Raw genomic sequence first — 27,774 nt, forward strand, 5'->3', positions numbered from 1 at the left:
ACTTAAAAGAGATATTACACTGTTTCTCATCAATCAACCCATCATCAAATGCTAACTGTAGCCCCTATGATATTCCGATGAAGTGCCGTAACTATTAGTCTAGTGCCGTTGCATATGGAGGTCTTAAATCACTCAGTAATATTATTGGCACGACAATCTTCTAACTTAAAAATGACGTATCTCAAGACTAACCTATACACAAAATTTCAACTTCTATTTCAACACTCAGGGGCAGAATATCCAAAACCGCTTAAATAAATATCTACTCATTTCTAACCAACAACAACAAAAACAACAACAGCCTATAAATTTCTAACTGCTGAGCTAAGGCCTCCCCACCCTTTGAGGGGAAGGTATGGAACATATCCCACAACGCTGTTTCAATACGGGTTGGTGGAATGCACATTTTGAATGCAGAATTTCTGTGAAATTAGACACATAAAGATTTCCTCACGATATTTTCCTTCAACACCGAGCTCGACATGATTTGTAAACACAAATTAAACTTATGAATATTCAGTGGTGCTTGCCTGGGTTTGAACCCACAATCCATCTCAGCATTTATAATTTCTAACCAGTTTCTCCAAAAATTGAGTCATGTTGCTAACTATTTCAACCCATTAGAGCATTTCCATTTCCGTTCTTAGTGTAGTGCAGTCTCGGCTATGATGAGTCAGTCAGCCAGGACTTGTTATTTTATATGTATAGATGAAGACGTACTGCTCCACTCCAAATGAAATTGGAATAAGGGCAGGAGATGATATAGTTTTATTTTATTTACTTTTAATTATGAAAAATAATACCAATTACTGAACTATGTATTTAGTATTAGCTGAGCTGAGACGTCAGATAATATAAAACATTACCTTTTTCATTAGACACCAGTCGTTAGCTTTGTTGTACAGACAAATGTTGTTCGCAACAAAATATAAATACATTGGTACTCAACAAACGTATATTGTATCAAATTTTAATGATTGATTTAAATTTTTATGTTTATGTTTTTTTGGGTCTTATTAGACATATATGTAAATTTGTTCTAAATAGTTTTCTTTTTCGTTTCACTAGTATTGTCGAGGTGATTCAAAGCGCTTATTGAGTTAGGTTATAAGAATTGAAAAGATAAAAAATTATCTTAATCCATTAGAACCATTCTTTTTATTATTCATTATTTTCCCATAACGTTTCCTATTAATTCAATTAGCAGATAAGAAACAGCCCATTTTAATTCCATCCACTCGCTATCTGTGAGTTTTTTTTCTGAGAAAGAGAGAATCGATCGGAATGTTTACAATAAAAACGTTTCCGGCCAGTCCCACACTAGTAGCTGTCAGTGTGCAGGCACAAGGGTGTACACAATTAGCGCGCATGACTTGCGCACGCGCACCCTGGGAACTTGCCTAATATTAATCCGATTACAGCTTTGTTTGCTCGTTACCGAATAATGCGGGAAGAATATCATATTTAAATAATTGAAACGAAAAAACTATAGTTTCATTGTGAATTGAGAATTAATAGGTAAAGGATAAAAACTGAACAATTTGTGGCGTCTCTTGAAAAGTAAATTATATAATTTGAACGCTTCTGTCCAATTACGGGGTTTAGCTGTGGTCTGGTTGGAATAAGTGAGTCATTACGAATGGAAGATATATAATTTCATAGATTGTATGTTTGGCGATGTATATACATAGGAGCTACCCCCTATATATAGGTGACACTGAATATTGTATTTTAAGGACAATAACTAATTTCAGAACCACTATAGCCCGTGGCTCGCTACCGTTCATTCTTCTGGAATAAATAAACAATAAAAAAGTCTGACACCGAACAAAACACGAATTATCTCTATTAACTAATCACGTCAATCTAAAACATTTAGAACGTTACAAAATTCATAATGTATTGATTACAATCGACGATAACGTTATCAGAAAGGTAACCTGACGCTTTGATGCATGACAGGAAGAGCCATGGACTAATTGCTGTAATGTGATCCATTAAAAGAAGAACATTAAGCCGTGATCGCCGAAAGAAACCACTTGTATGTACATCGCCGTTAATGGTACTTTATTGGTGATGACAAACTTTACTGCCTCTACCTCTACCTCTAGCTCTACCTGCCTCTCCGTGTGGGTTCGAATCCTCTCACACATGTTGAAAACTAAATATAATAGACGTCCTAATTATTGTGCTATTTTATTCAGCTCAAAATCAGACCAATTTCATCTAAATATTCAGCTCTACGGAAGTTAAAGGCCTGAATAAGGAAATCGACATAAAAATCAGTAAAAGATAATTGTGAATGGAAGAAAATCCTAAAAAAGTACCTTCATGAGAGATATAAATGAGATTTTCAACTAGTAAACTTGATAAATTGTTTTAAATCTGTGCTTACAACTTTGAGTACGCTGCATTAGAAAGTGACTCCGTGAACTCATGTGATACAAAGCTCGTATGGATGTAACAATGAATTTAAACAGCATCGATTAAACACGAGCAATAAACAAATTAAAAACAAAAAGATCGCGTTACAATTTATTACAATTGTTCTACGAGAGTCATTAATGGGAAAGTGTGATTGGTGTCGAGGCTTAGGGCCGGTGCACACTGGACGGGTAGCGTTCTATATGACATATAGCGCCGTAGCTGTCACTCGTGTAGAGACGGTAATTGAACGACATTATATTTTAAAACAGCTTTTCCACGCGCTAAATGTACTGCTCCGCCTTTATTGTTTGTAGTATGATATTTTATAGTATTTTTTTTTCATAAATAAATAAATTATCGAACGCACCATGATCATGATTAAGCAAACTGTCCTTGAAATAGTAGAAAAGATATTCTAAAAAAAATTTTAAGAACAATAAATAACGTTTGAATTAATGTGATGATTTTAGATGAAGCAACACAAAGTGATGTAGAAATAAAATCACAAAAACCATAGCTCCACTGCAGCCTTGTTGTGAAAGCCAGCTTATAAAACTACACACAGCCGCCCGCGGCGCGACTCACAGAAAGACGCACAACCCCAACAATGCGGTATCAAGTGCTCGATTAGCATAAAACAAGAAAACAAGCGATTTACTTGCACCGCTATAAGATTTAGGGTGACACTGAGTCGGTTATGAAACATGCGCCCTCGCGCCGCCGACCACGGGCCCGGGCGGGTTGGGCCAACAACTAATCGCATTTTATCACAGTGTATATACAGAGCTGCTGCTTTTAATGGTTTCAATTACTTGTTAAAAATATTCTTATTAGTAAAGCCTATTCTTGGCTATATTTAAAAATAATTTTCGTGAAAAATGCAAAGATTAAATGGTTATTGAGATTTAAAACAGAAATTAACTAATTGCATATAAATTATACAAATTTGTATCTTTTAAAGAAGAAGATGATATAGTATACATTCCGTACCGAAGAACTTGACGATTTTCAATTTGCAAAAGTTTATTTCAATAAAAATATTTTCATGCATTTTGAACGACTTAATATGAACTCCAAAAAACGTACTTCTCCTTTTCTATTAATGCTTCATCAGCTAATATGTTGTGCAATCATAATATTTCCTCACTACACGTCAACAGCACACCCGATCCCTGGGGACGGCCCACAAACGTATTGAGGTAAAGATTTTCCGTTGAATAGCTGACGTGGAGTCTAAATCTTAGTTCTATGACTGGACTCGTTCTAGTCGTATCAGATTTTCCTTTCCATCAGATTATAAGAATGAATAAATAGTAAGTTCACGATTAGTATTTGCGAACTTTTGCGTTATTATATATCTGGCGTAGTGTGCTAAGATGCCCCTTTGTGAACGGGACATTTGAAACATATTATGCGCATCCAAATAGCGCATCACCTACAAATGGACAACATTTCTCGAACGCTGTATAAATTAAATTCTCACTGAACAACACTAATACTAATTTGAGACTTTCATTTCTAAGCGACTTTGGATTTTTGCCATCAATAAGCGAGTGCTTATGGTTCTCACCTACCGACAGATTGCGCGAAGCCCTAACGCCGTGTATATCATTTTAACATTTTACAAAATAAGTAATTTATCTCTCGTATCGGTAATCTCACAAACAAATGGAAAGTAAGCAGCAAAAGTTCAAGAACGAGAACGTTCCGACTCGAGACTCAAGACCTTGTAGAAATTCTCACGAGCGACCCGAAGCCCGCAGGCCGCCTACACCGGATAGACTGTCTTCAGACAAAACGCTTTTGATTTGTATTTAGAATGTATTCAAGTAAAAAATAATCTTGATAGTTTTTATTTGTTTTAAGATCCAAGGGAACTAACTTAGCTAATGGGACTAAACGGAACCGGATTAATAAGTTGTATTTGCGATGTAATTTATTATATTCGTATTTAAAATGGTCTGGAGGTGATCACTTCATTTTAATGGGTGTAATCAGCTAAGAAGTAATTTGTTCTATAATATTATTTAACTCACAAACGTTCCTTGTGCTTAAATCATAACTAATTCAACTTTAAAATTGGATCACAACGATGCAAAGTATTTCCATCAGGCGGTCGACTACTACTACCTAGCTCATAAAAAAATAGAACAGGCATTTATATAGGTGACTCTTATAATAAAGCCAAAATCTATTCCGATCGCAGTCGGCTGCGAGCCTGCAGTCCCCCTACGGCGCTTGAGCCACTAGAGCTGTAACAACATTTTGACGTACGTTCGTTTTTATCATCTTCATCTGAACCACTTCTGATGGTCGTCGGGGCTTATTAATTTACGCTTGTCTACAGCTGACGTTAACTAAACTTTACCGCAGAGACATTTATTACGAATAAGCGACTGGGATTTTTTATATACATATAATAATATGTTCGTAATAATGTTTAATTATTTATTTTTTGCCCAGAGGATCGGTATTGCGACTCAACGGGGAAATGCTGCTGGCATTCTTGCCACCATTCCACGGTCAAGATTTATACAGTAACTATTTTAAATTCAAATTTGTATATATTTAATGTTAGTAATTCTTATGTTAATAAAGATTAGCATTATTTATAACTTAAATACAATCTATAGAGTCTATGAACAGCTTTCTTCAATACTCATGAACTTCAGACTCATTCCGGTCGATTGGAGACAGCGTCTTTGCATTGAATAGACCGTTTATTTAAAAAGTTACGTCCGTATTACATCTCACTGCGACACACACACGGGGGCGGTAATGTTTGACACGAGTGAAATCGCGGCTACAGTATGTTTCGCGTGGGAGTAGATGAGGAAATCTGGAATTACAAAAAATGCGAAGTACACTCGAAGTGCTACTCGAACTCGTTTTGGCGCCAGCTATGAGGAAAATTAAGCTGCATCATGAAATTGCGGAATAACAATTTAAAAGAAACATCTAATGACATTTTTGCTTCAGACGATAACACTAATTTTCATTGTAATCAGCAATATAAGCACAAGTAGTGTATGTATGTTGTTGTAAGTAGGAAAACGTGAACTATGTTTTACTACTTACACCAACATACATACACATTACACTACGCAAGTTTATAATATTCGACTTTTTTTCAACATTTATTTACGGTTTAACAATCTTACGTATTAAAATTCTTATAACGTCTAGTCTCCGCTTTGGTTGCTGATTTAAATAAGTTTTGAATAAGACACAATTTTTATTGGCGCTCAGGCTATTCATGCTGATGTTAATAATTACCTCAGGAAACGTCGATTTAAAAGGAAAAGTGGCCTAATAATTTTTCTGGCTTATTTTTTCCTTAGAATCTACATTCTAAATAGCTTTATCTACATTTAATAATAATTAAACATAACGATACAAAATTTTAGCGTAAAGCTATTGTTTGCAGTGGATACGACAGCACTCCAATGAATCGAACCTGCGACATCGCTGTTCCACATCGCTGGTTCCGTATACAAGTGAGCCATTGAGACATCGAAGGTATCTCGAATCCATTCCCACGCTACATTTAACAAGCAAATAAAGAAATACAAAACAAGTGATTATGCAAATTTCGTCCCTCACAGGAGAAAGTGCGTCCGGCGCAAACCACTCGTAAAGAATAATAAAACAATAATTTTCATGTTCAAATCGAATTAATATTACGACGCGGAGTGTTCGACCCTCGTCGGACCAGCTCCGAACATTACACCATATATTTTCGGCAAAACATTGCACGCGGTCTTACTCCGCTGCAATAATTAATCTCGACTGCTCAACTCTGTGCAGGAATTCAACACGAATAACTCGTCAAATTAAAACTCTGTTTGAACGCAATAGGGTTCGAAATCGCGCCTTAAACTCGGGTTGCGTTGTACATAACAAAGATGCCAACCGTCAAAACAATACGCAACAAGTTCCCCGTGTTCGCCCGAAATCGACCCCCGCTGAGACGCTTAGGGGCCCGCTACACCGCGCGTGTGCGGTGCGACCAGCCGTCAGTGGGACGCAATAAAATGTTTTATTTATCAGTAATAATATTAAATACTATTATTTTATCCGTTTTATGAGTGAATATCATACATTTACTTGATCTAGTTGTAATGCTTGGGCATGTGGTATTCGAATATACTGTATACTAAATTTTAAAAACTCATTACAATATTTTGGGATGTATGTGAAGTGTCGCATAAACACTGAATACTCGACTATAAAATGTTTGGCGATGATGATGATGGATATGCTATGGTGGTATATTTTTGACGATGAACATAATTTCATAATGAATAAGATTTTTGATTTTCACTTGCACTTTAGTTATGTACAGGAATGTTAGGAATAAACATTCCTAAGACATGTCAATCAATAAAATATTTCATAGGGCCTGAAAAAGCATATAAATATATTAGAGAGGCACGAGGCAGAGAGAGCATGCTCTGCGAGTGTGCAAGTGCTCTAAGCAGTCGCAGGATACATCAGTGCGTCACTGCGTATAAGCTTACTTTTGCAACGCTTGACGTTGATAGAGATCTCACCGTAATGATGGATTCGGGCCGTAATGAGAGCTCGACTGAGAAATATCGGAACGCTAACATACCTGCGGCGCACCTCGCTTTTGCATAAATTATTAATTTAAAATTCTCCGGGTGCACCTTTAGACCTCGATGACCTAGGCTGATACCACCCACTCAGGGTAATTTAGTGTTCATGGTTAATTGTTTTTTTTTTCTGATGAAACGCATGCGAACCAGTGTTACTAGAGTTAGGCACAAAAGGACGTCACTTGCCTTGGAAAGATGAGAAGTCACATTTTTTTAAGTGTTCACACACAGTGTTTTAAGGCATGGTTAACATTTCTTAAAACTGCCAATGTCTGTGGACGACGTTGGTCACTTACCGTAACTTGGGCAATTCTACAGTATTATATTATTAAGTTCTTTCTTTTTTAAATTGACTATAGTGTAAATTACAAGAGTGACTTGAAAACAGTTGAATTGCTTGAAATGATTCAAAGTATCCAAATGTTGTATGAATCTTAGAAAGTAAATGTCACAGGAAACGTGGACTGAGGGATGCGAAAGGTAATCGGTCCCAATTACGGGATCTCACGGTGCGGCGCGCGACGGCCGGCGGGCGGACGACGCGTCTCAATCGCGACTTCCTTACGGATATAACTAATAGAAAATCGCTGTATTATTTGTTCTTTACTAGAAGTTAGGCGATCAAACTGCTGTTTTACTCAATCATGTAAGTAAAGTCACTTTTGGTGCAGGAGGTCGTATGTGAAATTATGTTTACTTGAAGTACATTAAAATGTTTCAGATCCATTATTTCCGGGTCCTGTTTCGAATAGCTGATGTATAAGTATTCAGTTTATTAATAATATAATATATAACATCCCAAACTCCAGACAGTATTGTAATACATTCAAGAAAATTTACTTAGATTTCTTTTCATTAGTGACAAGAAATAGGTATTTGAATATTTAGTGTATGAAATGTAGCCCGCATAATATATATAATTGATAAAAAGAGAATTAGAGCCAGATTACAATACTTCTGTTTCGGTTTCTGTTCTCAAGCGTAGAGTGAGGTCTGCTGCGGTCGCCCCACTACAGCGTTGGTCGAAACAATCCGACGATCCAACAAACTACAACATAGAAAATAGCACATAAATAATTTTAACAAGTAAAGTGGAGACGCGAGATACTAACAATTATCTAAATTTTCATTGCCAAACTTAACACACCGTCAATAATATACCTAACTTTAAACAAAAAAAAAAAAACATTTATCCAGACGCCGCAAACAGTTGTAACAAAGTTACAATGAATTTCTAATTCAACGTAAAGGAACATTAACTATTTTGTTGGCCGAGCTATTTTGTTGTTCTTCATATAAAAAACAAATACATGCTCACAAGCACGTTATATGTGAAGCGACACCCACTTAGCGTTGCTAATGGTGTTCAACCCGAATCTAACAGCGCCGCCACAGATCTCTTCGTGAGCGTATATCTTACTCCAAAGGGCGTATCGCGAGCATACTCGCATAAACAAAGCATACATTTAGTTCCGCGTGCGGTGCGTGCGGTGGATTCTGCGCGTCGCGCTCGCATCGCTCACATACCCCGCTACACATTCGTTGTGTCTCTGCATTCTGCGGAGCGGGTGACTAGGATGTTGCTTAAGATACACATAAATAGTACCAGTACGGTTTCCGTCGGGGTCTCTCAGCCGGTGATCTTCTAGTCTACCTTACTCACAGGTGGGCTGAAGCAGTTGAGAGCAAGGGGGAGGCATTAGCAGCCAGCTTGGACATAGCGAAGGCCTTCGATCGTGTATGGCACAAAGCGCTTCTTTCGAAGCTTCCTTCCTATGGGCTTCCCGGGAAATTATGCAATTGGATTACCAGCTTTTTGGCAGATCGGAGCATCAAGGTCGTTGTCGACGGTGCATGCTCTGACTTAAAATTCGTCAATGCTGGTGTTCCACAAGGCTGCGTTCTATCACCCACTCTGTTTCTTCTGCATATCAATGATTTGTTGCAAATCGAGAACATTCATTGCTATGCAGACGACAGTACCGTTGACACTTTATACACCGGCCGCGCTAATATTTCTCGGAAAAACGTCGAAGAGTACCGGAACAAACTTGTGTCTGAAATCGAGTCTTCATTAAACGAAGTCTTGAATTGGGGCCGGCTAAATCTAGTCCAATTCAACCCCAAAAAGACGCAAGTTTGCGCGTTAACCGCTAAAAAAACACCATTTGTCGTATCTCCACGATTTGAGAACATTCCGATAGCCGCTACAGGTAGTATCGGAATACTTGGCGTTGATATTTCGAGCCTCGTTCAGTTCCGCGGTCAATTGGAAGGCAAAGCCAAATTGGCTTCAAAAAAGCTGGGCGTGCTCAGCAAGGCGAGACAGTATTTCACGTCGGCCCATCGCCTTAAACTTTACAAGGCGCAAATTCGGCCTCACATGGAGTACTGCTCTCACCTCTGGGCGGGTGCTCCCCAGTACCAGCTCCTTCCATTTGACCGCATCCAACGTAGAGCGGCTCGAGTTATCGACGATCAAGCCCTTTCCGATCTCCTTGATCCTTTGGCTTTGCGTAGAAATGTCGGATCACTCTGCATCTTCTACCGAATTTTTCACGGGGAATGTTCCGAGGAATTGTTCGGATTAATCCCGGCTGCTGAATTTCACCTTTGGACATCTCGCCAAAATTCTAAGTTTCACCCGCACCACCTTGATGTCCGAATATCCACAACAGCGCGATTTCTCAGACATTTTCTGCCTCGCACAACCACTTTGTGGAACCAGCTTTCGCCGGCGGTTTTTCCGAACTGATACGACATGGGAACCTTCAAGAAAAGAGCGTACTCCTTTTTGAAAGGCCGGCAACGCACCTGCAAGCCCCCTGGTGTTGCAGATGTCCATGGGCGGTGGTAGTCACTTTCCATCAGGTGAGCCTCCTGCTCGTTTGCCACCTATGCCATAAAAAAAAAATAGCTTATATTACCAACTCTAAATATTTAGCGATAAGGAAGAAAGGATACAGAACAGTATGATGTTTTTTTTATGTTATATGGGACAAACGAGCAGGAGGCTCACCTGATGGAAAGCGATCACCGCCCATGGACATCTGCAGCACTAAGGGGCTTGCACGTGCGTTGCCTCACTTCACCAACTTCTGTCAATATCTATCAATGAAGACTTTCTAACTTTGCAGTAGACATTGCATTTGAAGGGATGGCAATCCGCACGATCGTAAGTTTAGGTGCCGAACCGGCAAAAAGCTTGGGGCAATCTCGGGTTTGAACTACGAACTACGAGTAAAATACATTTTAATAAATAAATTTAATATAATTTGAAAAAAATTACTATGCTCGAATTGAACTCATAACATCATAAAGAACACAGTTGTGATTAGTTGCATTTAATATTTTACATAGCATGCTTGATTAATATAATATACAAATAAACAATAATCAAGTACCTCGATTCCTATCTCTATTTTTATTCAGGTTAAATAATATCACACGTAAATTAGAGCATCCCAAAGCGCAGTCTTAGGCCCCTTGCGGCGTGCAATAACGGTCGCAGCAACACATTTGCATAGCGCCAATCGGCTCCTCGGAACTGGTCGCCGGTCGCCGGTCGCGTCGCCGGTCGCGTCGCCGGTCGCTAAACAGCTAATGAGTGTAAACTATCGCAGCACGACGTGACATGAGCAGTTCCGCCATCGCTATCGGCCGCCACACTAACAGCCCGTTAATGCACCGGCGCTCAGGGCAGAGGCCGCGCCTAATGAGCGCCTTCATGTTATATTACAGGTGAAAAGCTACAAATAAGCGAGAGCTACATGACCGGAGGCGTAATTAATTCTAATTAAATAACTCGACCTTTGGGAATTACTTCGGCTTCGGCTCGCTTATATTTCACTTTATCTGATGTTTAATATTCATTCCTTTGAATTGACTTCAAATAGGTATTTTTATTTATTACAAATATAACGATATTACTCTCACAAAATAATGGAGTAACTGATAGGAAATATTGATACACAAAGGAGATCCTTTTATGAGGTGTAGCTAGTGATAGGAGTTAGTTTGGTAGTAGGAGAGCTTAGTAATGTTAAAACGAAATCCAAGGTGCAACTCAAAGGCGCGCAGGTCGGGCTCCGGGCATTATAAATCAAAACTACTACCCTCACGAGCTGAACCGCGAACATCGGCGATACATCAGGAACGTGATACATTACCGTTTGACCACTGCAGATGCTTCATCGCCGGATTTACGCGCCGCCACACTGCGCACAGCGCCATTACATAACTCTACAGCGACCATTAATAATAACATTGCTCACACCTTTGTACGTTCGACGGCAGTCGAATGCCGACCGTAACACGAGTGGGTAGAGTCTACTATCGATGAGCGGGGCGGACCTTGACTCAAAGTGCAGCATAAATGTTTCACGCTCGGGTGATTTAGGCGAGTTCGCAGCAATACGCTTGCGTTTGCTCGCGCGAACCGACACGTCGGGCCGCGCTTGCACGAGTGAAGTAATGTTCATTACATCAGGACGAGGATGAGATATTCCAAGCGGGTGCATGTTCTAGGCGCTGACGCCACGCGGCCGCGCTATGGGAGTGAGCTCGCGGGAAATGTTGACGTGTTGGTGATTATGAACTCATGTATATAGTGTAGCCCACGGTGCACCTGACACTAAAGCTAGGAAAGCAATCATAGATTTTAGGATTACATGGTTACAGTTGATATTATATTTTTCGTTTAACTTTCGTAGATATTCCTTATGGAACCTGCTGCAAATGACTTACTACTATTTACTGGGCTAGATCATAAAGTGAAATACATTCTTCTCTTAAGGAGAACGTTTGGAGTTTTCGCCCGCACAAATTTACACACGAAGACTCCGTGTCGCTTGGTCGGCTGTTAATTCGAAATTTATTCTTCAATGTTATTTGAAATCTATAAGAAATCCTTAGTAATTAATAAATTAAAAAACATTTTTAGTCGGTATTTTATATAACAACAACGTATCCTACCTATAACGACCTAAAATATATAGCTGCAATGCTGTTGTAAATATAAACATATAATCAAAATGTTTCCATGTCGAGTATCCAAGAAAGAAGCCATTCGCATTCCTCGGAACTGGAATACATGAAGCCGTAATCTTAAATGTTCCCGAGCGCAGTTCCCATTACCCTGCAAACGGTAAGCGATGAACGAGTAAACGAACCGCAGCGCTGCGGCCGCGGCTCATTACAAGGATTGCGGGTTCGATTCTCGGAGCGAGCGGCGATCATTACTAAGTAAACCGCTATTAGGATGACCACCCGATGTAGAACAGCCGAGACCTCGCTCGAAATCTATTAAAAAAAGACACGACAAAATATGTTCAAGGAATCGTTCACATAGTTTTACTGCAAATATTTAACTTCATAATACACCCGTCCAGCTCATTTTGCACGTGTGAGAGGAGTGCGATCGATTCCTAAGTCGACGTGCAGTAGAATGGTGTTACCAGTTCGATTCCCAGCATGCAACCGCAGCGCCCGCAAACCGCTATTAACATATGAGGCAAATTATTTAAAACACGACGCTCTAGCTGCGGAATCATCAAAGTAGTGGCTTAAGCGATTACGACTCAAAACACAACGTATTATTTTAGTTTTTATACTCATTGATTCGGCAATAAACTTTTACGAATACTTTTTTAAGAGTCATTCAAGATATTCGTTCGTAATAAATGCTGTTTTTATATTGCTTTTGTGCTTAGAATATATTTCTTATTCGCCACTAAGCAAAGTTTCAAAGCCATTACAGGAATTAATTTAATAATCGCGGTTTTTGGTATAAAATAGTTATCAAGAAAGATAAATTTCAAGTTTCATATGAAATTGCATCAATCAGGTCAGTTGTTTAGTCTGGAAAGCATAACAGACAGTCAGATAGAGATAATTGTACTGTCAATTAGGTTAGTTTAGTATATGTATCAAAAACTTTATCTTCGTTTGGCAAAATATATTCAAAGTACACACTACTCGTAATTGGTAATTCGCCGCTGTTATTAACGAAACCTCAGAATGCTCTCGGCGATTACCGGAGGCTGCCTCGCTACAGACGATTATCTCGAATACGGATTGGATACAGAAGTTACATATAATCGGGTGACGAATCGCGAATGTGACATTAGTGAATTCTTTTCCCGTCAGTCGCCGCCCGTCACGTCTGACGCGATGTGAAATTCCTTAATAAATATAAATATTCTGTTTCTTTTTCATCTCTTATCTTCCGTAAATGCGAACATTATACATTAAAATATTATTATCAGTTAAAAACAAATACTGGGGTTTTCCTTATGCTTACCTTAGTCGTAAACAACATTTACGCCAAATAAAAATTAAACATACAAATACATGTAACATTTTTGAAGTCAGTCGGACAGACCAAAAAAGACTAACACTGGAGACGTATTTGGATCACTCTATATGGCCGCTATATAATTCGCTTGTATGGTAAATTATATCAAAAAAGAGAGAGAATCGACATGAACGATAGTCGGATAAAAATGTATTTCGTCTCGTGCAAGAAGCAGCCGTCACAATAAATCAACATCCGCGCCGCGACGCAGAGCGCGCCGCCGTAATTACACTCCGAGGAGCAATATTTCGAAATTATAGGTATATTCCCGCGGAAAAATACGGCACTCTTGTCATTTATATATTTCCTCGTGATTACTTGTAATCGCAAATCATTTTTGAAATACTTTAAACTTAGTTGAGTAATTATTTCGTTCAATAAGCTACTTGTTTGCATACTAAGCTAAGTTATTGGTGTGCATTAGCATGAGTAGGTACGCTCGTTCTTACAAGATGTCTTAGTGTGCGTGAGATGGCTAATAAATAGTAAAAAAAAAATTAGATTAAATTTTAATCATTCCTCACTTCACCAATACGCGATCGACTTTGGAAGCTTATGGTTCTCAAGTTTAACTACAGGTAGTTAAACTGACTAATTCACCCTTCAAATCGGAACACACCAGTACTAACTGTAGCTGTTTGGCACAATATACCTATAAGTGGTGGGTCATCAACCCAAACGGCACAAGAAAAAGTTGTTTTACCGTCCTGGCTAATTTGCATGAGTAAACCCCACTATAACACTCGGCCATGTCCACACTTCTTTGCTTCTAATACACTACTGTTTATACCTATATCGGAACAGAACTTTCAACATTTCAAATAATAAAATAAATAATTTAAAAAAAATTGCATTTGGGTCAACAGATGTTTATTCTGATGAACTAGTAAGACACTGAGCAGCAAAATTACAGTGCGCACATCGCAGACATATCTTTAAACATAATTTATATGCTATTAAAATGTTTCGAAACCGCGCAATAATACGCTGGCCGGACATAATTACGCTAATATCACCGAGAGTAATCGTTATCAATTTATAAAAACATCTTGTGCTGTTAAATATTTACACTTTGTTTTGTAATGTCGTACTTTGAGAGCGTTATTTAACGACGCATGCAAAGCACTCGTATTTGAATCTCAGAGTCGTTTTATTCGTTCGGAGATTAAAAGTTTACTGCAACGAATCATCGTAATGGCTTCCGGTAACGCTAAATTTAACGCAACGAAATTACTACGAGTATACCTTACTCAGGCGACTTCACTCGCTCAGGTGTTGGAGATAACACAGGTATGATGTGTTTCTCTTCCTTTTTAATAGGACTATAGATGGAACAAAGACCACTTAAAGACAGACTAACAGAATTATAGAAGAAAAAAATAATTTACTACATCATATAGGAAATGAATAAAAAAATATACAAATAAAGGCCTTGGTCTTTATTTGATGATCAGTTGTTTGTGCAAAAAAAGTGAAGTAACAGATCGTACATTTCCCACTGCTGGGCTGGGCCATTAAGGAGAGGGTTTGGAAAATATTCCGCAGATATTTTTAAATTTGCCGTTTCGTAAAATGAAATGGTTTGTAAAAAATACATTGGTAACAAAAGCATATTATTTGATACAAGATTTTATAGATGATAAAAAAGCGTGGAGTTAATACCTGTTGACTTCAAAGCAGGATATATTAACTTAAATAATTGTATTAACTAACATGACTTTGGATTTTTTAAATGTTGAAAAAAAGTAACTACTGAGTTTCTTGCCGGTTCTTCTCGGTAGAATCTAGTTTCCGAACCGGTGGTAGCTTCATTTAATTGTAAAATGACGATTCAAAAGTGCTTGTAAAAGCCTACTTGAATAAAGTTTATTTTGATTTTGATTCCTCCACGCTGTTCCAATGCGGGTGGTCATATGTGGTGTTATAAACACAAATTAAGTACATATATATATATATATATATAGTGTTGCTTGCCTGGGTTTGAACCCAAAATCATCGCTTAACCACTGGGCCATCTCAGCACTTTAATTTTTTTGTGCATGTGGCATTTCAATTATTATATGCAGGGGCACTCTCTACTTCTTCTTCTTAATACAGGGGCTGGAAATTGAAATGATTAGAGATTTCAGCTGCAGAAACCGGGCTTTCCAAAGGTCAACTTGAAAACTCTAAGACACTACAGAAAAGCTACTATGTATTATACTACTACATTCGAAATAAAGTATAGCCCCGGGGTATCCTTTACTTTGAGTGCAGTTGCACTAAGCAATTTAAAGAAAAATAAAACCCCAAAACCTGGAGTTTTGTAAAACATACAATTATATACCACCAGTTCAATTACAATTTGTGGTTCAAGCGGCGGCGGTTTTAATAAATAATGAAATAGTCCTCGTCATCCATTATAAGCATCCAATAGAAATAACAAACAGGAAACACTTTTCAGAATACACTAAATAATTGTTTGGAACTGCTAACAAAAAGTAATCGCTTTTTTGTTCCACACGGTACCATTGTTGGAACTAATTTCGTAGCTTTTTTGTTTACGGTACACTAGTAATGTACAAATCATTTAACATGTAATTTATATTGTGATGTTACGGAGTCTAGCTGAGCGATTCCTGATTAATTAGGAAACAATCTTCGTTAGTGATTTCCAATTGCTAAACAAGGAATCTATACTAACGCTGAGGTGGTGAATTAATGTAACTGAGGATACGCCATTACTGTTTGACTCAAAATATAAATAAAAGGAATTAGAACATATTATAAAATATACTACTAATGAAGAATAATGTTAAATGCTTATTCCATCAGTAAATTGTTCAGAAATGCCTTACAAATTATTTACCCGGTCCATTTTAAATATGGTTGGAATGGTATCCGGAAGTGGTCACCTCTTTGCTGGAAAACTTTTGGTTAGAGCAAGATCTACGTTCTGTGTAGGCCGATTACATATATTAAATAATAGTTAAAGTAAAGGAACAAAGAAATCCAGTCCGTCGCTGATCTCCGACAAAACAACGTGTAATCGGTAATGAGTCCGCAGCATTATTAGCGAGTCGCCGCTAAGAGAATGAGTATACAACCTCTCAACAAAGTAAAGTCAACACAAATATGACATTATTTTCAAATAACGGTTTAAGTCAAGTCACAGTTCGTACATCTCAAATGGTGCACTTAGCACTAATTAAGCACTTTAAAGCGCCTGAGCAGACGCTTGACGACTAATTTGATTATTAAATTATTTAAATGAAAATACTAGATATCTCTGAGCTTCAAGCGATATTTTAAAGTATTTAAGTCTATTTGTGTACGTTTTGGGCGTCACAATGTGTATTGGTAGAGTAGGGAATGGTAGGTGTTACTTTCAGGGCTAATTTCTACGAGGAGGGATCATACACCATCACTATCAGGTGCGCCATTTGAGATTCCGGTTTCAAAAGAAAAAACAATGTCAAGAGCCAACTTTGCCCATAGCAAAGACATTCTCGCTCATGGTTACAATAAAGGTTGGGCCTGAATCACAAACACATACATTCTTATTGGAAGCTGTCGGAGTTTATCATTTAACCCATGTAATATTTTATATAATTTGCGTAGTAACGGGGTCTTAACTGACTAATGTTCGATGAATTTATAATCTTACTCAAACTCAAACTACTTTATTCAATATAGAAATATTACACTTTCTTATTGATGGTCAATTGCAACAGTACCACCGGTTCCGAAAAGAAAACACCCTGACCTGAGAAGAACCGGCGACAAAAACTTAGAGCATTTTTTTTGTCTCATATATTATATAAACAATTTAATTCTCTGAACTCTACTCGCTTAAATTACGTTTTTATAAAGCACTGAGAAAAAAAAATAGTTGAATGAAACGTATGAGAATTATTTCGAATTTTATTACATGTACAGATTAGCATTTAATAATTTGAAAGACTACTGATTAATACGACAATATATTCAGATGCATTACAAAACCAATGATAAATTACGCAATAATTAAATATAATGTCATAACATATTCTAATACGCGTCTCGTACGAGTCGAAATTATCAGAAGCGAATGATTAACGACATCTAAATAATTAGCGCCCGTGGCGGCTACGCTACTTACTAATTTCATATAAGCTTTGGCCGCATAAAATAACATGTTTCTCAAGTCCATTAACAAAGAAGCAAGACTTGGTACTCTGTCACATTCGATATAAATCGAGGAGATAAGATATATGTATTCACACGAGGCTTAGGCGAGATATCGCTGTACACGATAATTATATCGAAAGCCATTAAAGTAATGTGCTCAAATCGGTTGGCGTTCTTACAGCGCGGATTCAAATCCAAGCTCAATTTGTGCGTCTGTTTAATTTCGTGATCGGTAATTAACGTGGACCCGACAGAACGCGATGGCGGAAAGCTGGGTCAATCTGGAGGCTTCCGGCTCTAGATAACTTTTGCCTGGCGACGGGTAATAAAAGCTTTATGAACAAATCTGTCACATCTTCATATTAAGTTGAACAACCCATAATAAAAGAGCATTGTGGGGTGTTTTGTGAACTTTTTCCTCAACAAAGGCACGTGAAGACGTCGGTCCTGAGAATGAACGCATTCTGACGCCTCATAGAAGTTTGTAAATGAACTTGTTTCGGTACACACTTGCGTTCTGACTTCGAACCTGAACTCTGAATTAATTAGTCACTCCGAGCTTAAAAGCCCTAAAAGGGTCAAAAATACATGTTTTTTGTAGTTATCGACGATATGAAATAGAACCAGTTAAAATATTAAACAAATTATAAATCTGCAATTCGATGTAGAGGTGTCAATCCCTTAAATGGCGTTGACATTACAATTATATCTAGTTTCTTAAATATAGTGAAAATTCAAATTGAGCAAAGGATTATAACAAATGAATATTATTGATTTTATCGCAAAACGTATAAAACGAGAGGAAAAAACTGAAGAGTAAATATCTTGTTTTATTAACTAGATAGTTAATTAGCTATTACACAATTATAAAGATAAAAGAATACTGAATTTTATATGACACAAACAGATATTTGATTACTTATATATATGAATCAATACTATATATATATATTTAAGTATATATTAATCAAGAACACAAATAAATCCATGGCTTAGCCCGCCAACCAGCTCGCTCGCTCGCTAAGTAAGAGAGCAATGCAAGTCGTGTGTGGAGTTAGTCCTAAATATTGTTTTCGTGTTTTACTCATTATCCCAATAAGCTGGTCGGGCGCGCCGGCATTGTGTGAGACGTAAACTGATGAGTTTCCAATTAATTTAGTCAGCTGTCGATGGTATCGCGCTACTCTTTTTTTTGCGCTCGACCAAATTAAACGGTGCACTCCGTACGCGTCTTACTTTCTATAATACTTTAAGTATTTAGCGTTACTGATTATAACTAAAATATAATATATAAATATTGAAAATATTATTTAATTATATGAAAAGTTAGAGAACGATATATAAATAAAATTTGTAACAGTTAAGAAATTGATGACATACAGGTAAACCTAAGTTGCATTTTGAAGTCAATTAATTTTACACGGTCCTGATAATCTGTGAAACCTTTCCTACGTCGTCTTCTACGTCTGTGTGTATAAATTTACGAAAACAAATATATAACTATATGCTCTTAGACTTATATACAAATTGAAATCATTTTATGTCCGTATATGTATGAGGTAAATACAACAACGGACAAGACACTTCATCTCCTTTTTTGTCATATTTCTGTCAACCGTTTTTTTTTTTTGTTCAATGTTTTCAATAACAAGAATCCAAAAAATGGAAACGTAAGTATTTTTTTTATTTTAGATTCGAAAACTCTTTTACAGCTTGAATATCACAAACACAAACTTAATATAGATGATAAAAAGCAGAGAGCTTATTGGCAATGTAAGAGATAACGTACTTTAACATTTCTTACGGTAGCAATCCGTGTGACCGCTACCAATCAGATGGTCCATCGCCAGTCCGTTGAACTAAACATGAAATAAATAAAAATAATATGAATTAGAAAGACGAGCGGGGAGCGGACCGAGTAAGCGACCTGTTGAGAGATTAGAGTTGGAGCAAGTTTGCGGGCGGACGTTGAAAAACATTAGACAGCCGTTACGATTGATTAAAAATCTACTATACATTTAAGTGATATTATTTTGTTGCAGTCACTTCGGGCGCATTGGGCTACTCAGGCATCGGCTAGGTAGTTGTTAGTATTGCGACGCTTTTTAAGCTCCACTCGAAACAAGCATGCTATACGGAGTGCACTGCAACCAGTTGAAGTAGGGTAGCAAAACAGGTAACAATGCGTATTACTCGAATTATGTACAAACTTTAATAAAATATCAAGACTATTTTAATAAATCAATTAAAAAAATATATTTATCAATTTATGTATTTACGACTGGATTATTTTAAATTCCTTTAAGTTAGTTCTTTTAAGATTACAGTCGTTTATGAAAGAGTACGAATCAACAGTGTGCAGGTAACACTTCATCTATTTCATATTAATATGTAATGCTGTCGATATGAGAATAAATAATGCTCGCCGAGTGTCGGTTAATTGCTGAGATAAGTCGCGCCCACTTCTGCGCCCGCGACCGCCGCCGGCCCGCCGCTCGCGAGACGAGCCCACTCCCAACTTTCAAATTTAAGGCCACCACACATTTATAGGACCGTGTGTTTAATGGACACCATAAATGAATTATATAACTTCACCAAACTAAACTTTCTTGTCCTCTTAGGTGTAATGTACCACAATACCTCGGGTTCAAAGGTCAATTAATCTATTAAATAGAAAACATTAACTATAAAGCACCAGTGAAAATAAATTTTCGTTTATATTGTTCATGCTTTGTTTTTTTTATATGTGTGTCACCATTCTTGGAATCGAAGTTGGTAAGTCTCTTATGCGGGAATTACAAACACGAAAAACTTATGAAGAAACCAACATCAATGTGTTCGATTTCAAGATGACTTATTAACTTTACTTGGTAGCAGAGGTCTGGGTAGGTATCATCAGATATTCTACCGCCAAATCATAATACCGATTATTGATATTCCGGTTTGAAGGGTGAGTGAGCCAGTGTAACAACAGGCACAAGGGACATAACGTCTAAGTTTCCAAGGTTGATGGCGAATTGGTGTTGTGAGGAATAGTTAATATTTCTTACGGCGCCAGTAAATAGCGATGATGACTACTTACCATCGGGTGCTATTTGCTCGTTCCACTTTTCTTTTTATAAAAAAATAAAAAAAACTGTTAATCTTTTCCAAAAGGACAGCAATTTTAGCCTTTCTGTACATCATCTGTGTATCACTCGTGTCTCGATAATGGGGAAATCAACGGAATAGGAAACCTACATGTAGGAGAATCAACGCCCTTTACAAGCTCCAAACGTTATCTTCAATTAGCAGTGAAGGCCGTACCCCAACAGTGGGTCATTCGTAGGGTGACTTTACAAGTTAATAAAATACATATAGGAAATGTAGAAATTGCTAAATTGTGGAAATACGACATATTATGGTCGAGGCTTGTAAACTCATAACTCACCGCAGACCACAATCGTGATATGTCATAAAGTATTTACAAGACGCTGCCAACAATAATTATAACATTTAAAGGACACGCCCATCCACCGTCACCACGCATAAGTCGGTTCATAACATTTAACAAGTGATATACCAACTACGGAAGACTACCGACGAACGAGGAAAGCATAACGTATACAATATACAACATAACCATACATTATTCTCGTGGGAAACGTGTTCGCATTACTTTGTCACTAAAAAGTAAACTTATTAGACATATATATTTTTAATATATATAGATTGCCCGAAAATGTATATTGCATTAAAACGACCTCAATTACATGCAATAAAATACTAAACCCAACATTCCGAACAAGAGATGCCGAGTATTTTGCAATTGAAGTTGTAAATTGATTCAAAAATAATAATAATAAATCGATTGACTAAATATTTCTTATATTAAAAATTTAGATTCAGATTTATTAAACAATAAACAATGTCATAAGAGGAGGCTGCGCGCAAACGAGTGTCGGCAGGCGGCGCGGGCGCAGCGGACATTACGGCGATCTCAATTATAGATAAAACTGCTTAGACACGGCCCATCAGGGGCCGGCCGCGTGTAACAAACAATGGCCTGCCTTTATTACAAATACCTCGGACATGTTTCGCTCCGGAGTTGCGACGGCATTAACTCCGCAACAATCAAATAAATCTTCGATAAATAGAAACTTTATTAATTGTATATTTATTTTTGAATCCCAAGAATTCAGAATTCAGCGCAACTTTGCAAATGAAGCGGCCGTGTGGTTGTGTATGTGCTTTTTTTAAGCCTAACCACGTGGGTTTGGAAAATTTTTGGTTTTCGGTTATGTGTATGACGTAACATACAAACAAATAAGTCTTAAGTTATGTTAGTTAGTATGTTGCGTTAGAATTTACAATATTCCACACTACGATACCATTTTGATAGAACCAAGAACTCTGTATAGAGACAAAAAACAAATCAAACTGAGGCAAGATGTCGGTTCTGTGATACAATTCCGATACTATTAACTTGGGCAATCAATATTAAAAAAAAATAATGAATTTGGCGTATTAATCAACAAAAGCTGATATATACGCATGAGATAAATACTTGGAGATAGTATACGTTGTCTTTCATGCAGATACATAATAATTTGATTGTATAGTTAACATAATATGTACGTGATTTAATTGGTTGATAAGTTATAACTGGCAGTTTTTCTTTCTCTCTTTAAACTTTAACAGTATTTTTTTTTTTTTTATGGTATAGGTTGGCGAACGAGCATATGGGCCACCTGATGGTAAGTGGTTACCATCACCCATAGACAATGACGCTGTGAGAAATATTAACTATTCCTTACATCGTCACTGCGCCACTAACCTTGGGAACTAAGATGTTATGTCCCTTGTGCCTGTAGTTACACTGGCTCACTCACCCTTCAAACCGGAACACAACAATACTGACTACTGTTATTTGGCGGTAGAATAACTGATGAGTGGGTGGTACCTACCCAGACGGGCTCGCACAAAGCCCTACCACCATCCTGTCTGATGTTGAATCCAAAGCATGTGACCTCCTAAATAGAATATACTTAATAATAATAATAATAATAAATACTCTTTATTGTACACCAATAATAAAAAACAAGGCAAATGGGTAAAATGTTGAGTAGATGTACAAAGGCGGTCTTATCGCTACGGTAGCAATTTCTTCCAGACAACCTTTGGGCATAGGACTGAAAAAATAAATGGAAGCGGTTTGGAGGCATACAAAAGTTATAAATTAATTGACTAAAATATATTACATGCGAATCAATATATATCAATATGGAAAAAATATATAAATATATAATAATAGATATAAATGAAATATATACATACATACACATGCATATACATACACATACATACATACACATACACATATATACATATACATATACACATACATCTACATATACATACATATTAACAAAAGTGTAAAATAAGCTATGACGTATTAAGCGACAAGTAATGTTCTTTTAGGTATTTTTTGAAACAGGTGTGGGATTGCGCTTTTCTAATGCTAATAGGAAGGGAGTTCCAAAGGCGTACTGCTTTTACTGTGAAGGAATTGGAATAGAAGGAAGATGAGTGAGAGGGGGTTTTTAAGGTAAGGGTATTGTTGGATCGGAGGGAACGTTCGTGGGTATCACAGAGGAACTCAAAGCGCTCTTTAAGGTAAAAAGGTGTGTCAGGATGAAAAAGTACACAGTAAAGTAAGGAAAGGATATGCGTATTCCTGCGAAAGCGAATTGGAAGCCACTTGAGCTTATTACGAAGTTCGGAGATGTGGTCATATTTGCGAAGACCAAATATGAACCGAATGCAAAGATTTTGAAGGCGCTCAAGTTTATTTAATTGCTCCTCTTTAAGATCGAGAAAGCAAGTATCAGCATAGTCAAGAATGGGTAATAGGAGAGTTTGTGCCAATGCAATTTTAGTAGGCAATGGAAGAAAATACTGCAGCCGGCGAAGAGAGCCCATGGCTGCAAATATTTTCCTACTAAGCTCGCCTACCTGCGGCGACCAAGAGAGATACCGGTCAAAGACGACGCCAAGGTTTTTTACATTATCGCTAAAATTAATAGTCGTGTTGTTAAGTCTAACTGGTGGAACAAGTGACCAATCTATACGACAGACCATTTTGGGACTTCCAATTATTATGACTTGACTTTTTGATGGGTTGATATTTAAACCAAAGGAGATACTCCATTTGTAAATGCCTTGCAAGTCATTGTTTAAATTTGTTATGGCCGTTGGTAAGTCAGTTAGTTTTGTGTGGGAGTAAATTTGGAGATCATCTGCATACAAGTGGTAGGGAGAAGAGATATGTTGACTTATTGAATTGATAAAAATAGAAAACAGGAGGGGAGACAACACGCCACCTTGTGGGACGCCAGCAGTTACGTATGACCAGTTTGAATATGAATCCTGGACACGCAACCGCTGCCGGCGCCCGTACAAGTAACTACGAAACCAATCAATTACTGATGGAGATATGTTAAGAGAACGTAGGATGGCCAAGAGAATATCAATGTCCACTGTGTTAAAGGCATTGCTAAAGTCAAGCAATGTTAACACCGTAAGCCTTTGATTATCCATTGCAAGTCTAATGTCATCTGTAATTTTAACAAGAGCAGTGGTCGTACTATGACCCTTGCGGAAGCCGGATTGGAGTGGATTTAGGAGATTATTCGATGAAAGGAACAAGGATAATTGTTGATGGACAAGACGCTCCAGTACTTTGGACAGGAAAGGAAGAATTGAAATAGGACGAAGTTCAGTAAAGGCTAATGGATTAGACTTCTTAGGGAGAGGAATAATTTGGGCGTCTTTCCAACAGGAGGGAAAAGTACCGGATGAGAAGGAATGATTAAAAATGTGGGTTAAAATAGGAATAATAAGATCACAAATGGGAACGATCATGTTACGACTGAGGCAGTCACAGCCCACTGCATTAGAATTGACAGCAAGTAAGTTCTTCTTAACATCACATTCAGATAATTGAGAGAAATTAAAAGGGGAATATGTCATAGGAGTATTTATGGCTGAAAGAAAACTAAGAGTATTAGATTTTGTAGTATTATCAATAGTAGATGATGAGATGAAATATTTATTGAGTTCGTTAAGGTCGAACGTGCTTAGATTAAGGTTCTGTTTAACCTTGCCAACTCCCAAAGACTTAAGGAATTTCCACACTTTAGCGGAATCTTCTTCCTCAGTGACAGATTTGTGGATATGGCGTCGTTGTGCATCTCTACATGCCTTGTTGCAGCGATTCCGAATTTTTTTATAAATCTCCCTGTTACTTGAAGTCGGATCTCGTTTGTACTTTGCTCGAGCTTTATTTTTTAGGTCTTGTAACAACTTGATACTTATTTAATTATTTAGATTTTAATTTGTTTTGAGTTAGCGCATAATGTTTTTTATTAGTTAATTTCACTTTGTTTCCGAATCGGCACCATTTAAGTATCTAATATCAACAAAATTTGGGAAGTTTTTATATACTCGAATAATTATTTGGTTGTAAATACCAAATATAAGTAAATAAACTCTTTCTTTCTCTCTTCTTACAAATAGGTTTGTTTGCCTAACGCCTTGGAATAGCATGAACAAGTTGTAGATACTTAAAAGAAGATAAAGAAGAGGGCAGCCCAGCTGTCAACCTTTTAAAGGGTAAATCCACTTTTGAAGAGGTTTTATTAGTATTTACAATATTTTATAAATGTATTTATCATATTTTATTCTAAAATCAAAATCTATAAAAATACTTAAGTTTACATTTTTTTGTATTCTTATTCCTAATGTTTGTTATTGAAAACACTGAAGCTCTTTACCAATAGCTTTTTAACAAAAAAAAAAAATGTTTGACTAACAAACAAAAAAAAAATGAGCTACAGTGTCTTGTCTGATGTTGTATTTACCTAATACGATATAATATGAGTCGTCGCTCCGACAAGATAATTTCGAAATTCAATTTATTATCAGTGATAACTCGCAACGTTCGTTAGTGGTTCCACTATAATAAACTAAGACAACAATATATTACACGAGCTATTTAATTATACTCAAAATTTTAATTTCCTGCAATCTCTCATCAGACAACTTTCTCCGGATCCAAGTGCACTTAAAGCGAATAACCACTATAGAAGCACAAACTGGTACATAATAAAAACATAAACACGATGTCGCGGCGTCTGTTTATACGGGCCGATAGCGCGGCGGATTTTATTTAAAAAAAGTAGCCAAGTAACAAGGCCTCTGTCCTACATCGCCACTTCAGGGTATTATGACTCCGTTGCTGGTAAATACTCTGGCTCACTCTTCATCTGATATAGGTTGCGGTGCCTAAAACAGCCACCGTATGCTCACGTAGCAACCACTAACTAAAATCGTGATACGTAAATATGTACATATTTCTTTGTATAAAACACTTATCCGACAAACTTCCTTAAAATCAATTATAGAAACGTCAAAATCAAGTAAAACAATCAATATTTCTCGCTATGTGTAAACAATGACAGGATCCCTATCGTCCAATATCACATGCCGAAAGACAACCACAACATGGCATAAGGTTACCAAAAGTAATGGATTCGACATTGAGAGTGCCATCAGTATATAGTTTAACATGCGATATCGTATCGGGGGGTGTAAATAACGACAAGTCGTACGACACATATAAACAAGTCAAGCGCCGAGTGTCCGACAGCGCTCGAGATGTTATTTCGGAGCTCCGGAGCGTCTTTGTGTGATAAGTTATTGTAAAATATAAAATTATAGAACGAGCGACTTGAATATGTCACTGTAATATTTTTTATTGTAAATTGCGTTCAAGGATACTTCTCAAAGTTTGGAACAACAATACATTGTGATGTAAAGTACAACAACGCGGCAAGTGCCCACTTAATACACAAAACGACACGTTACCGCGTGTGTTGAAGACATTTATATAAACCTTAAGCCTTTGCGTTTACATAATATCTATTTTTCATTTCCACTTCCATTCATACCTTCTTGCTTGATCTTTTTCACTAATTAATAATGATTTGTTAAATTTAGTATTCCAGATACTGATACATTTTTATCGAGTTATTAACAGGAATTAATAAAATGATTAAAAAATATTTATTTAGATTATGTTTATATAAGAATAATTTTTATTTTTTTTTATGTCTTGCCTGGAGGAAAAGTGTCTAAACCTAAACATCCAAGAAAAGAGTAGACACCTAAGCCTAGTGGAGAGAAACGAAGGAATTTCGGCCTCGGCAACCAAGCTCAAGAGACCCCAAGGGACTACGCGGGATATACATACACACACAAACACAAGTGCGAGCGCAAACACAGATGCGTTGTCTATTCCTCGCTCTATAATCCAATCCGACAGGACCAGGGGGTAATCCTTTGCACACACTTTCTGACTCAGAACTGTTTCAGATATGTCCGACAGCAAAACTCAATAACGTTTTATAAGCCTGAACGGCGGTTTGCAATCAAGGAGTCAGTAAAATCTACTTGTCCGATTTTAAAAGTACACTTTTACATAAGATAGCCCCTGTGGCACGATTAAGAGGAAATTTCACTATGGAAAAGCACAGTGCTTAGTCATTAATAATCATATGAATTATTAAGGCTACGGTAAAAATATATTTTTCTTATTATTGTGTTATTATTGAGCTTTCCTTGAAGGTACAATAATTATGCTACAGAAAAAGGTATGAATTGAAAAATAAATAAACCTAATTTGTCAATAACAACCTAATTAGATTACGATAAATGTAATGAGTATGTAATACGTGATGTAATACAATAAAAAACTTAACGACTTTAATCATTTCTGTAACTCGTTCGGCAGCAGTAGCCACGTCCGTCACGCACCGCCGCCGGATCGTGGCCGAAACGTCCCCGAAACGCCGCATCACGTCGACACAGCTCCGTTTCCCGGGGAGTAGAATTACGCAGCCGTAAAAGAGAACAAATTAAATTATGTGTCGCTCAACAAAAAACTAACTCGGCGACTTAAATAAAAAGTAACGGCGATAATTAAAATTTTTCGGTTTCAATTCGTTTTGATACGATCTGTGTGGTTTCTGGTATTTCCTTCGTTTGAAAGGAAATACCAGTCTGTGAATCATTTGTGTTTTATTGTGAAGGTCTGTTTAACGCATCATTGTGTTCGTGTGAAGTTTGGAATCGCGTAATCCCGTTTGTATGTCGTTATTTTAATACGAGTATAATGCCTACAAT

This window comes from Vanessa cardui, chromosome 20 (assembly GCF_905220365.1).
Source record: "Vanessa cardui chromosome 20, ilVanCard2.1, whole genome shotgun sequence".
Lineage (NCBI taxonomy): Eukaryota > Metazoa > Arthropoda > Insecta > Lepidoptera > Nymphalidae > Vanessa > Vanessa cardui.